At 42.9% G+C, this 14127-nt stretch overlaps 1 protein-coding gene across 2 annotated transcripts in view; it reads left to right on the top strand.

Annotated features, from left to right (window-relative positions):
• Positions 1-1210: 1210 nt before the first annotated feature.
• apol (apolipoprotein L) overlaps positions 1211-14127 on the top strand; it is a 43241-nt gene continuing 30324 nt past the window's right edge. For both annotated transcript variants that reach the window (XM_034219652.1, XM_034219648.1), the window contains exons 1-2: positions 1211-1644; positions 6417-6485. The gene's annotated coding sequence lies outside the window, so the exon portion shown is untranslated. The remainder of the gene's footprint in view (positions 1645-6416; positions 6486-14127) is intronic.

The following is a 14127-nucleotide window of genomic DNA, read 5'->3' as shown; positions in this document are numbered from 1 at the left end:
ATTTCACGAGCGCACAGAAACAGCGTGAGTGTGAGGAGAAGGTTTTAAGCTGGAACACAGGAAATCTGTAAACAGCAATATATCTGAGTGCAAGCGTACAGTTTGAGCAGAAGCAGAGCAGAAGCAGAGCAAATCTAAGCGCAAGCAGGCACTATTTGAGTGCGAGGACAGGGTTTGAGGGAAAGAAATCAATAAAGTATGCTCTCAAATTTAAATACCACGCTCTTGAATAAAGATAGGGAATAACCCCCATAAACCCCCATATGCTAGCCCTGAGATTTGAATGGGAGTTGATGAAAACAGCTCCTAGCTAAAACTGAACTGTCAGTGTAATAGATTGTTTTTGTAACATTGACAGTATTTTAACTGTTACCTTTGACCTTTGTTAATGTAGTTTAATTGTAGGATGTTTGGAAAGGAGGAGAAGGTATTCTGTCTGCGCTTGTTTGTGTTTGTTTTGGAGACGTGTGATCTGTTAAACTGTGATCGACTAGATGGCCTTGATCTGGGAGACGGAGATCGATTGCTCTTGTCTCCGCCCACATATCTGGGGGGTTTCGCGGTACTTTCCTCACTCGAGTAAAGTACCGGAGAATGAAACCTAACTTTGACTCTTGTCAAAAATGTTTCCCTTTTATCAGGTATGTAGATAGTACAAAACCATAACAAATTGGGCCAAACTATAACATGTGTAAGGAGTGTTTTAAAGCGGTTGTGTGAAATATTGAGTGTGTTATTATTACGTTTTATCAGCTCGGGCTGATGTGTGTGATAGCCGAGAATGTGTGTAGTAACGTCTACATGGTTACATGAACAAACACTGCGTAGCGCGCATTTGCCGCCATCTTGTGTATTGTGTATGCACAGTTATATGTAATATGTTGTCTTTATATTTTAGTTAAATAATTCTGCTATGTTGTCAATTATATTATCTTATCAATGATATTGTGGTAATTAAGGAGTCTCATGATTGAAATACAGTGTTAATAGCCAAGTTGTATGTGCTATTGAAAGGTGTTGCATTTGCCGCCATCTTGTGTATTGTGTATGGACACAGTTATATGTAATATGTTGTCAATTATATAATCTTATCAATGATATTGTGGTAATTAAGAAGTTTCATGATTGAAATACAGTGTTAATAGCCAAGTTGTATGTGCTATTGAAAGGTGTTGCATTTGTTGACTGACTCGAGTAAAGTACTGGAGAATGAAACCTAACTTTGACTCTTGTCAAAATTCTTCCCTTTTATCAGGGGCGTAACTTTGGGGGCTCGTCCGGGATGAATGTGACGAGGGCCAGCTGTTCCAATCCAGATAGATGTCCCCGATCATCATTCAACCCATCTTCACTACAATTAGGGTGGACGACGACGTGTGGTGGTTCAATAGCTACGGAGAGGGACTTGTATACAATCTGAGGTCAACTACGGGTGCCAGGAGAGTTACGCTGTCTCATCTGCAAAGTGAAGGTTCTACATTACACTGACAATGTCCACAGGAAAATAGATTGAAATGGACTCCTGAGCGCTAGAAGACTTGAAGCTAGAAGTTGGTGGTAAACTGTACACACTGACAAGGGATGATTTGATTGAAGTGTGTGATTTCCTAACTATTGCCGGGTCAACTTTTGAGTATGTATCAGGTAAAAACCGTTCGTCTCTCATCTCACATGTTACAATGCACTTAGAGAGAGAAGAGCTAAGTGAACTTGAGGATCAGGGTATGGCAGAGATACTTGTTCTAAAAGATAAAATAGTTGAGTTACAACAGGCTGCTTTATTAAGAGAAGATAACAGAGGAAAAGAGCAGAGTTCAGGTGACAAACCGTGGTGCAGGAACATGTCATACAGCCGTCAGAAAGACAAAGTTTGCTTAAAGAGATAGAGAAACTACAGTCAGCCTTAGCATTTTCACTACAGGCAAAACCAGACCAGACCGGTGGGGCCCAAAGGTTAGTGAGTGGGGAAGGTAATACTATTAAACAAGACAATGTGACTGTCCAACAGACCCCCCAACCACGTGTCTCATTACAGTGGAGCAGAGAATTCAAAATATCAGGCCAGATTGGTGAACCAGGTCAAAAAGACAAACTTACATTCTCTAGTCTAGCACATCAAATTGAGCAAGGCATGAGCAAGGGATTTCCTGAAATAGAAATAATGGATGCAGTGATAAGGGCAATAGCACCAGGCCTACAACTCTGCAGCTATTTGGAGGGAAAAATCGACCTGACTTTACCTACCTTGAGGAGGATACTCAGGTCCCATTACCAAGAAAAAGGAGCAACAGAACTGTACAAACAACTGACCTCAGAGGTCCAAAATAACAAGGAGACTCCACAAAACTTCCTGATTCGTGCTCTGGATTTAAGACAGAAAATTCTGTTTGCTTCACAGGAGGCAGAATGTGGTCTAAGATATGATCCTGTCCTCGTACAGAGTATGTTTCTCCACACTGTTCTCACAGGCCTGCAAAATGACAACATTAGAAGTGATCTTCAGCCGTATTTGCAACAGACAACATCAAGTGATGAGCTGCTCCTCGAAAAAGTTAACATTGCTTGTGCCAACGAAGCAGAGAGACAAAATAAAAATAAACTACTTACCCAGCAGAGGCCAACCGCAGTGCACTCAGCTCAATCCAGCGAGACAACTGCAGAGAAAAAGGAAAAAAATACTAATCCAGACCAAAACAGCAGATTTCAGCCTGATGTTCTGAGTGAACTGAAAGAAATGCGGTCTGATATGGCATTACTGAAAAACATAGGCGTAGAAGTTGCACAAATCAGAGTCAATGCGACAGCCTAACCAAGCACAGCCACAGTATTTCACCTCACCTATACCACAAGAATGCATCCCCCCTCATCAGTTCCAGTATCCACAGCAAAACCGCTGGCCACCCCCAGGACCAGGGCAGAGAGGAGAGACAGCTCAATACCAAAGAGGGTTCGCACCACAACACAACTTCTCCGGGCCAAGTCGTGCACGCTTAAGAAAATGTTTTGGCTGCAAGCAAAATGGAAGTGAGTATTGCACCCATTGCTACAGGTGTGGTAGTAATGAACATTTTCTCGCAGGTTGCAGGCTGAGAGGAAACGGACCAGACAGAGAGGTCCCTTTAAACGAAACAGGGTTACCCCCACGGGACAGGGAGTAACCAACAACAGTGTAATGTCCCAACAGCATTGCTCATACTGTGGTGTCCCTGAAAACGAACAGAAATTCAGAAAATGTGCATCGTGTAAAGAAGACAATTACTGCTCTAAAACCTGTCAAACTGAACATTGGCCAAAACATTACAAAAAATGCAAGCAGCCCTCTCACGCGCATGTTAATCAGTGCTCTCAACCAAGTGCAAGCACAGCCCACACCAGAAAAGAGGACAGCCATTCTCGTCTTGTGGCGTTGGTAGGAAAAAGCTGTATAGTTGAGTGCTACATCCAAGACCGTAAAATTAAAGCATTGTGGGATACAGGCTCCCAAGTCTGCATTGTTGATGAAAAATGGAAAAAGAGACATTTGCCACATGAGAAGCTAAGAGATGTTTCAGAGTTACTGGATGCACCGGATAATTTGAATATCACTGCTGCTAACGGAGAGAGCATGCCTTACAAGGGCTACATTGAGGTAACTTTTGGATTAGCTGCAGAAGGAGCTGATCCCAAATAACTTATTGTCCCCATGCTCGTGATGAAAGGCAGATCTCTCTCACAGCCTATTCTAGGCTACAATGTCATTGAGCGAATAGTGAAAACCAGCACTTCAGAACAAATGGATGTTAGAAGAAGAGAGCAGTTGCATGAGACTTTAACAGCAGCTATTCCCAGTCTTGAGAAAAAGAATGTCACAGCCTTCATTGACCTAGTGACTACAGAACAGTCATGTCATATGGTAAAAACCACAAAAGGGAAAGTCATGGTTCCTAAACACTCTTCTGTTCAAATTGACTGTAAAGTACAGACACAGCCACTGAAGAAAGACACTACTCTCATTTTTGAGCCTGACATAAATCCTCAGTGGGCTGAAGGCCTTGAGTTTTGTGATACATTGGTGATGCTTAAAAGTGGTGCTTCACCTTACATTATTCTCGATGTGCAAAACCCCACCGATCATGATATTGAGTTGGCAGGAAGAACTGTTGTGGGCAGAGTGCAGCAAGTCCAGGCTGTGTATCCAACTACAGTGTTAGAGAAACCAAATCAGCATCCTCCAGTGTCAGTCAATCAAGTGAATGCAAAGAGTGAACATGATGCTGACATTCCATGGAATCCACCAATTAACCTGAGTCATCTAAGTGAAACCGAGAAAGTAATGGTGCAAGATATTCTTCGTGAGGAATGTTCATCTTTTTCGAAGTCAGATGATGATATTGGATGTATTGAGAAGCTGAAGTTGAGCATATCACTTACAGACACAGATCCTGTAGCACGAACGTACGTGTCTGTGCCAAAGCCACTATATAAGGAGATGAAAGACTATCTACATAACCTTATTGCACAAGGATGGGTAAATAAATCCAGCTCACCATATGCCTCACCTGTTGTCTGTGTAAGAAAAAAAGATGGCAGCTTACGTCTTTGCATAGATTACAGAGAGTTAAACAAAAAGACAAACCCTGACAGACAACCGATACCCCGAGTGCAGGACATCCTTGACAGTCTTGGCGGTCATACTTGGTTTTCATTGTTAGACCAAGGGAAGGCCTACCATCAGGGTTTTATAGAGGAAGACAGCAGACCTTTAACTGCATTTGTGACGCCGTGGGGCCTGTATGGATAAGAATTCCATTTGGGCTGATGAATGCACCAGCAGCCTTTCAACGGTGCATGGAAGAGTGTTTAGAAGAAGTGCGAGACAACATCTGCATCCCCTATTTGGATGACACACTTGTGTACAGTCAATCGTTTGAGGACCATGTGAACCATGCCAGAAAAGTGCTACAGCTGTTGAGAAGATATGGAATCAAATTGAAGCCCAGCAAGTGTGAACTTTTCAAGCGTGAGGTTCGATATTTGGGAAGAGTTGTTTCTGCCGAAGGTAGCAAAATCGATCCAGCTGACACCATCACTGTGAGAGCATTGAAAGATAAGAGACCGAAAAATGTGGGAGAGCTTCGAGCTATCATGGGCTTGCTAAGCTACTACAGACAATACATACAGAACTTTTCCCGAATTGCTGGACCACTTTATGACTTGTTGAAAGGTACAGCAGAAGACAACAATGTAACAGAAAGCAGGAGAAAAACAAGACGAGTCACAGAAAAAAAGAAAGGAGTGCCGTCACACAAACCAATTGTGTGGACTGAAGAACATCAATGCATCCTGGAACGGCTAATAGACTGTCTGGTTGAGCCCCCAGTCCTCGGGTTCCCTGACTTCTCACTGCCATTTGTCCTCCATACAGATGCGTCAAACCAAGGCCTTGGCGCAGTCCTATACCAACAACAGGATGGTAAACTCCGTGTGATCGCCTACGGTTCTCGGACACTGACAGCCTCTGAACGAAATTACCATCTCCACTCAGGAAAATTGGAATTTCTCGCATTAAAGTGGGTAGTAACAGAACAATTCAGAGACTATTTGTACTATGCGCCTACATTTACTGTATACAGTGATAATAATCCACTTACCTATGTCCTGTCGAGTGCCAAGCTTAATGCAACTGGATATAGATGGGTAGCAGAGCTTGCCGACTTTCACTTTACCATTCGATGCCGTCCAGGGAAAGAGAATGTGGATGCTGACAGTCTATCAAGGATGCCTGTAAATGTTGAAGAGATGTTGATCAAATGTACTGAAGAGCTCCCATCAGACTGTGTGGCAGCTACAGCCCAAGCAGTCGAGACTCAAGACTCAAGCTCATCGTTGGTCTGCCCAGTACTTACCACTCTCCAATGTTCATCAGTGAGTGGAGCAATGTATAAATCATTTTCAGTTCCTGAAATAAGAAAAGCACAGGAAGACGACAAAAACATTGGTCCAGTGATGCAGTGTAAACTGAGGGACAACAAGCCAGATAGACATGGATTTCATGCATTTAGTAAACAAAGCAAGTGCCTTCTCCGCGAATGGGAAAGACTCCATATCGATGACGATGGCATTCTTCGCAGGAAGACAGTTAACAGAACACACAATTGGTTTGTGTGACGGCACTACTTTCTTTTTTTCTGTGACTCCAAATACCACGCTCTTGAATAAAGATAGGGAATAACCCCCATAAACCCCCATATGCTAGCCCTGAGATTTGAATGGGAGTTGATGAAAACGGCTCCTAGTTAAAACTGAACTGTCAGCACTTTTATTTCGAAGCACATGTTTAGAGTTCAGTACTCAGTGTGTGATCTGTATTGATTAAGTTGAAGTGTAAATGTATTGTGCACTTTATGTGTTATTAAATGTATTATGTTTTTGCACAGAAAATGGATTCCCCAAGCAAGTTTCCAGGCTTAAATGATGATGAGGAGGTGGAGGGACAATTGTTTATTGTAAGTATAACACTTTCCATGTGAAATGACTGATGTAAATATTGTAATATGTTATTGTGACATGTCACTATTGTTTATAGGCCCACTTTAACCTATGTGCAAGTGGGACAGACCAGGGGCGGACTGGGGGGAAAAAGTGGCCCGGGGATTAATTGACAGACAGGCCCACTTAATGCGTGGCATGTATCGGCCGGCCGGAGACGAAAGTATGTTACTTAACAAAAAACCATATGCATTTAATATTATTTTGGACCATTATTCATATAGTAATCACATTAACTGAGCCCTTGAGTAGAGAAAAATAGTTACAGCATATATTTATTGATTTTAATGTTAACAGATCATAGATGCAATAACATTTGGACCCAATTTGCCTGACTTGACGCATGGAATAAAACATGGGCGTAGGAAGCATCCTCAATGTGGGTGAGACAATTTAACAGGGGGTGTGGGCAGGTGGTGGACCTCACCTCTTCTAGGGGGGTCCGGGGGCATGCTCCCCCGGGAAGATTTTTTTTTTTAAATGTTGAAGTTAAATGCGTCAATCTGGTTCACTTTGAGAGCAAAATTAGGGACTAAATCTATGGATACATCTCTCAACACCCATATGAAACAGAACTGTAAACAGATTTACTTTTTCTTTCAACATTTATTTGAACAGCAAGTGGAGGCAAAAGTGACTGCACCCAAAACAATAAACCTGCTAGCTAGCTAGCCTAAACTCAGTAACAGAATGTGGGCAACACGTTCTTCTCCACAGCCGCGTGACCTCTGAGTCAGACGTCACTTCCCCCTTTTCTATCCTACGGGTATAGCCACTCCCCCTGAACCCCGTTTCCCTGCCAACCCCCCCCCCCCCTCCCCTATGCAAGCCCCTCCCTCTGAACCCAGGGCTCGCTACAATACTGTATACTGTATATACAAACTATACAAAAACGCCTTTACTTGGAGCTTGTTTATCCATCTGTAAGCAACTGCCAGCTAGGTCTCTCAGTCACTCACTCCTGATTGTTCAGCTGCTACGGGCCTGATGTGTGAAAGTTAAACTATCTGATAGATAGAACAAAGATAGCCTATCAAAATGGCCCAGCCCAGCCCAGTGGGGTGTGGGCCAAACCCAGGGGCGGACTGGCCATCGGGACGAATCCCGATGGGCCGGTACTGAAGTGGGCCGGTCGGACGATGTGGGCCGGCCGGTAACCGGCAGGGCTTGACATTAAATGGCCCGCTGGCCCGGAAGCATAACGTACTTTCCACTTGCCACTAAAAATATTGCTTTAAAAAATTGTCCTGTGATATTGGTATTTTGACTAGCAATTTAGTTAAATTGTTTCATTTATCAACGCTACAACATAGCGTTCCGTGAGTCGGTTGTCGTTGTTGGGTGAAAAGCAAACAGCTGTTTGCTGTGGAGCGCAGCTATTTTCCAAAACCCTTGTCGAGGGAACCAGCAGCTTACTTCCTGGTTTTAGGATGCGTCACTGGCTGCACCTCTCAATATGATGCCAAAAATAAACAAGGTCTTCTGTCGGCTCTGTACATCAATGCCGACTTATGCTGACAAGTAAGTGAAGAGTAGACAATATAAAGCAGTGTGAGAAAAAGTTTTTAGAGAGTACTTGTCCATGGACAAGTGAGTTTGGCAATTTACTTGTCCGAATACATTTTTCACTTGTCCAGAATGGACAAAAATTGGGGCCACTGGAATCTTCTTCTTCGTCATCGTATTTTACATTTTCCCACGGTTTTTACGACACCGCTAACGTAAGTGAGCGGTAAGATTTTACTGCATCACACATAGGGTTGGGTACATAGACATATACGTCTATGGTTGGGTATCGTTTGGATTTTAACGATTCTGGTTCTGCTTTTCGATTCCGGTTATTTTCGGTTCTCAATTCCGGTTCTTTGAGAGGGTAAAAATAAGTCAAACTGGGAGAAAAATATATTTATGAAAAGATTAAGTCAAATCTGTATTCCTATTTACAAATCACTTCATACTGTTGAATTTCTTACGGTTATTGAATACAATTATATAAAAATAATCTCTGCATTGTTTAGTTAGTTCTAAGTGGTGCAGTTTGAGAATTTGAGAATACACTGTAACCTGCCTGTGAGACAAAGTCCAACCACACTTGTCCAACACATAGGACATAACCTAATAATAATAATAATGACACATTAGATGTATAGCCTATAGGCCTAGCGCTTTTCTACAACTCAAATACGCTTACACATGTCCTGCAATACACATGCTGCAGCTGCCCAGCTGCTCACTGTTTGTAAAAGTAAATAAATAGTATTTTCATTTCAATAATGTACTTTCTTTACCCTGCTTCATAAACAATACTGACATCCCTGTGCTCCTCTGAGTCTGGGGGTCCGGGGATGTGAGGACAGCGCGAGGAGGACACAGACAGGGAGGTTACTTTACTTCATAAATGAAATGGTGGTCAATATTAACAACATAGGAGTTAAAACGCTTAATAACCTTCATTACGTGTTAGAGAAAGAACATAAGAAAGTTTGACAAAGATGAGGCTGTTAATCGGGCAGCGGATCCACTGTGTGTAGAGAGAGAGAGAGAGAGAGACGCTGAGCTGCACCGTGCAGCGATCAGCTGATACGGAGCATAGAGAGAGCTGCAGTACGCGGGGCTCGGCCTCGCCTCCTGTCCTCACAACTCTTATTAATCCCGGTACCGGACAATTGTTATTTGTTCCTACTCGGAACCAGAGATGGGGTCGTTAATAAAAAAATGTAATATATTACATATTACTTTTTTTTAAAGTAATATATTACACTACTTCGTTACTCTCTACATAAAGTAACTCGTTACTTTACTCGTTACTTTACTCGCCGAGCACGTACGAACTGCGCATGCGTGAGTGGCAATAACTCTCCTTACCAGCAGGCGGCGGTAGTGTGTATTCGTCATTCAAAACAGGCAACAACCGGAAGACAGAGAAGAAGAACAACAAACAAACAAATAGCGTGTGCGTTAGCTTCACCTTAGCATGTGATCTTTGCAGGTGTTTGTTGAGGTTTGACGTGGTGTTTACAGCAGTGGATAACAGCTTCTGGCCTGGACACAGTTTGCACCTCACCGTCACATTCCTGTCTATTCTTCGGACGAACTCAAAAATAATGAGCATACCTCCACCCCTCGAGAGTTATCGCTGACTCAGCCATGTTTATGCAGCACTGCACGTGGAGATGTGGACGCGCAAGTCGCGCAGATTACGTACATATAAACCTGCGGCGGAAACCCCTCTTGTCTGTCAGTGTGATTATGACTGATTTTAGTAAGTAACGAAGTAACGCGTGTCGGGGCAATGTTAGTAACTGTAGTGTGATTACTGAATTATAAAAGTAGCGCGTTACACTACTCCGTTACAAACAAAAGTAATATTATTACAGTAACGCGTTACCCCCAACTCTGCTCGGAACCGTGTTTTGCTTCCCAACCCTGCCACTGCTACACTTCCCACCCCGCCTCGTCTAACTACAGAAAGCGGCGAGATGCATTTCCTTAGGAATCGACAAGCAGAACCGAAACTAACACTTCTAAACGAACAATGGCGGACACGTACAATTTGCGAATGAGTTCTGCCCTTTGTAAACTGAATGTATCAATAATTTGTCAATAAATCAGGCCGAAAAACGTCACTTGTCCGCCGGACAAGTCAATTGAAAGATCTACTTGTCCGATATTGTAAATAACACGTCCCGGACGGTGGGACGTGTACTTTTTCGCACACTGATAAAGGTATTGGCGAAATGTCCCAGCAGTTTAGGATAATGAAGGTTCTAATCAAATCAATTACATAGCCATTACATGTCTAACTCCTAATGACAGGAAGGCAGAAAGTGCATAAAACAAATAATAATAGGCTACTCATAATAATAGCAGACATTTTTTAACAATGACTACAATATCATTATTTTAATAAACCAAATATGAACAATTGAGGAAAATGAGGAAGAACTGATGATTACAATGTTGTAGTACAAGTAGTAATGTAGTTAGTGCATAAATTACTATTGCAACAAATGTGTTAATTTTCTTCATTATTAGTCGATTTTCTTTTGGAGGTAGACATTATTTACCCTTAATGTCTACCGCTAGTAAATTGTCTACACATTTCTGGTGCCCGCTGCGTGTGGACGGAAGACTTTTTTGATAACGATTGCGGTCCGTTTGCGTTATCGTCCTCGTGTGGCCGGGGCTTAAAGTAACAGACAGAGAATCAACACTTTTGAAACAGAGCTGACAGAGGGGTTTATGGGATAATACAATGCATGATCTGTTTGGTATTTCAATCCAAACACTTCAGAGACATGTTTTGTATATATCTGAGACCTATAATATATTGATGAAAAACAGTATAATAGGGGACCTTTAAGTTGTACATCGATAAAGGCAATTCCTTTAAGTCACATGGTGTGCTATAACCAGTGTTGTGCTAGTTACTGAAAACCAGTAACTAGTTACCATTACTAGTTACTTCATGTCAAAAGTAACTCATTTACTTTACTAGTTACTTACACCCAAAAGTAATGCGTTACTGTGAAAAGTAACGTTTTCGTTACTTGTAAAAAAGGGCTCCCATTAATGCCCTTATAGCCTTCATTTCAGTACTGTTATTGCATTGGAGAATAATACAATCTGTTGATCAACTTGACATGCATTATATGCAATCTGGATTGCATCGATATTAGCTGGCTTTCCATTTTTGTATATTCTTTCTCCAGGTAGTTGGAAAAAGTTTTCAGTCCCATATGCCGTGTGCCGCCCGGACATGCTATCATGCTAACTAGCTCCCTGAAAGCGGGGGACTCCACTGTAGCAATAGCCTGCATGTGTTCTACAACATACCGTGCAATGGCTTTATCGACTTTTCCCTGGATAGCAGTCCTTTGGTTAAAATCCAGCCGCTGTTGCTTAGGTGGAGGTGGAGTGGCGTCGGCTGAGTCTCTGTGGTCTTAGCTACTAGCTTCGTCCCAGCATGTTGTTTTTGCAGATGTTTTAAGAGATTTGAATGACTGGTTTGGGCAGTAGATAGGATCTTTGACCCGCCAAGAGACAACTTACATTTAACTAAAACGTTATTTTCTTTGTGCTCGACAAAAGTGAAATAGTGAGAATATCTCCAGGTGGAGAAACTAGACTTGAGCTCCGCCGCCCCCATGATAGTCTTGTTAGTAAACAACACAAACACGCCCACAGCCCGTCTCCGCATGTGACACAGGAAGTATCAAAGTACATTTGCTCAAGTACTGTACTTAAGTACAGTTCTCATTCATAACACTCCGTTCGATGTCTCACTATGGGATGCGCCTCATCGCGGAGCAAACAGAAGCATCAATCTCATTACGCCAATCCTGATTGGCTGGTGATCTTGACGTCAGCGTCAGGGAAATCACCCCCTATAAGTAGCTTGCGCCACGACGCATGCGCCATTCAAACACCTCTTCTTGCTTCAGAGCACATCTCTATGGTAGCCGGACAAGCTTAACGGTCCACAGACTGAACCCAAATATCCATTTCGGTCGACGGGCGCTCGCCGGCTACTCCTTCTGCTTCGCAGGAAGACGGTAATTACTAACGCTAGTTATTGTTGAAATCGACCTCGACGCTCTCTTTCCCCGGAAAGAAAGCTAGGTCTGACTTTTTCAAGCTAGCGTTAGCTTGCTCCCTCACTACCGACACCACGGTAGCGAGGACGTTTTTTCTTTTCTCTTCCCCACGGAGGAAGAAAGGATTAAAAGGAGCATACTGCCACACCAGTGTTAGAGTTTATTGAAGGATAAAAATGTGTTTTCATAATGTATTCTCATTTGCTGTGTTACAAAATGTGTTGATGGAGGAACAAAGCATAGTCTGTTTAAAATGACACACACACACACACACACACACACACAGATTCACATGACTGAGAGTCATAAGATTCACACTAAGAAATAAGGCGTTGGTCAACACCACATGATTGTCATGTTACTGTATTGTTGAAATAAAAAAGAATGTGCCAGGAGAAGGCGAGCAGAGTTGGTTATGGAGTTGACATGACATGTCACTCGCTGATTCTCCTTGTAGCAAGTAAACTTGAAACTCGAGTACTGTTATCTTTGTTCACTGGGTTTTGGTATATTTGAACCGAGCTGGGGTTTACTCTTACAAAGTAATATAGAAATACCCCACATTAATTGGTCCTTCGAGCCGGATTCCAACACATCGTGACTGGAAGGAGGAGGGAAAAGACACGCCGCAAGTCTGTCGACAGCCGGGATCATCAGCCGACCCCGAGAAAGACCCGGGACGCAGAATTCGTGGCCGGGCCGGTGCTTATATGTCCAACCTCCCTCATCCTCGGCACGATTGACGGAATCCAACCGGACCAGTGACCACAGATAACGGGTAAGATAAAAAATTGATATACATGGTTTCTCCACCATTTAAGGAGGTTGAGAAAGGTTTCTCCGCCGTTAAGGAGGTTGATAAAACGTTGGTTGAGAAAGGTTTCTCCGCCATTAAGGAGGTTGATAAAACGTTGATTGAGAAAGGTTTCTCCGCCGTTAAGGAGGTTGATAAAACGTTGATAGAGAAAGGCTACTCCGCCGTTAAGGAGGTTGATAAAACGTTGATAGAGAAAGGCTACTCTGCCTAGGAGGAGAATCGACGTGCCTTTGGGTACACTTATGAGTGATTGAGTGAAAGCAGTGTGTAAAAGTGTCACCAAGTGGAATCAGCGCACAGAGTGGAAACCTAATGGTGATAACACAAACTCTGTGGTCTGTTGAAGTACACGTAGTGGTGAATTAGGAATTAGGTTCTGACCGGCACGTTGTCCAGTAGGAACACCAAGCTAGAATCATGGGGTCCAATGGGAGTAAGCCTGCCGCTACAGGGGACATGAGATATATGGAAATATATAGTCATGGCAGCACCAGTTATTGTAGCAAATGGTATAAACTGTACGGCTTCCGAGGAAAGTTGGAGAAAACAGCAGTAAGAGAATTAAGCGACAAATTGAGAGCAGCAACAGCTGGAACAACACAAGGCAAGAAAAGAAAGAAGTTAGAAGCTCAACTGCGAGTTGCAGCTTTATGGGCTGAACAAGCCCATAAAAGGACAGGTGAAGCAGAAGAAGGTATGATAGCAGCGGCTGTTTCAGTGAAAGCAGACGAGGAGACAGGGCGTTCAGGGTCAGTTGACGCTGTACGCCGCGAGAAAGAGAGAGCGATAGTGGAAGAACACAAAGCGCAGGAACAAAGAATAAAAAGAAAGCAAGAGAAAGAGAGAAAAGACAGGGAAAGAGAGACACAAAAACGCATCGACATAGAAATGGCAGATGCATTAAGCCCACTGCACACCAGAAAAAATAAGGGGGAAACCAAGTTATATCCTGTTGAAGAATTAAGAGAAGCAGAACAATCCTTCGATGGAACAGCATATCAGGGTGATGCTTATCCATTAGTACAAGTGGCCAACCCGCACTATGGAGTTGACGGTGACCTAGAAAGAATGTTAAAAGTGTTCCGCCCATGGACAATGGATGAGTGTAAAAAGGCTTGTGAGGGACTGACTCCATACAAACAGGACCCGGCGCAGTTTGTCCTTGACCATACTGCATTAATAGCG

This window comes from Gymnodraco acuticeps, unplaced genomic scaffold (assembly GCF_902827175.1).
Source record: "Gymnodraco acuticeps unplaced genomic scaffold, fGymAcu1.1, whole genome shotgun sequence".
In the NCBI taxonomy this organism is placed as follows: domain Eukaryota; kingdom Metazoa; phylum Chordata; class Actinopteri; order Perciformes; family Bathydraconidae; genus Gymnodraco; species Gymnodraco acuticeps.
This window is presented reverse-complemented; position numbering and strand designations above follow the sequence as displayed.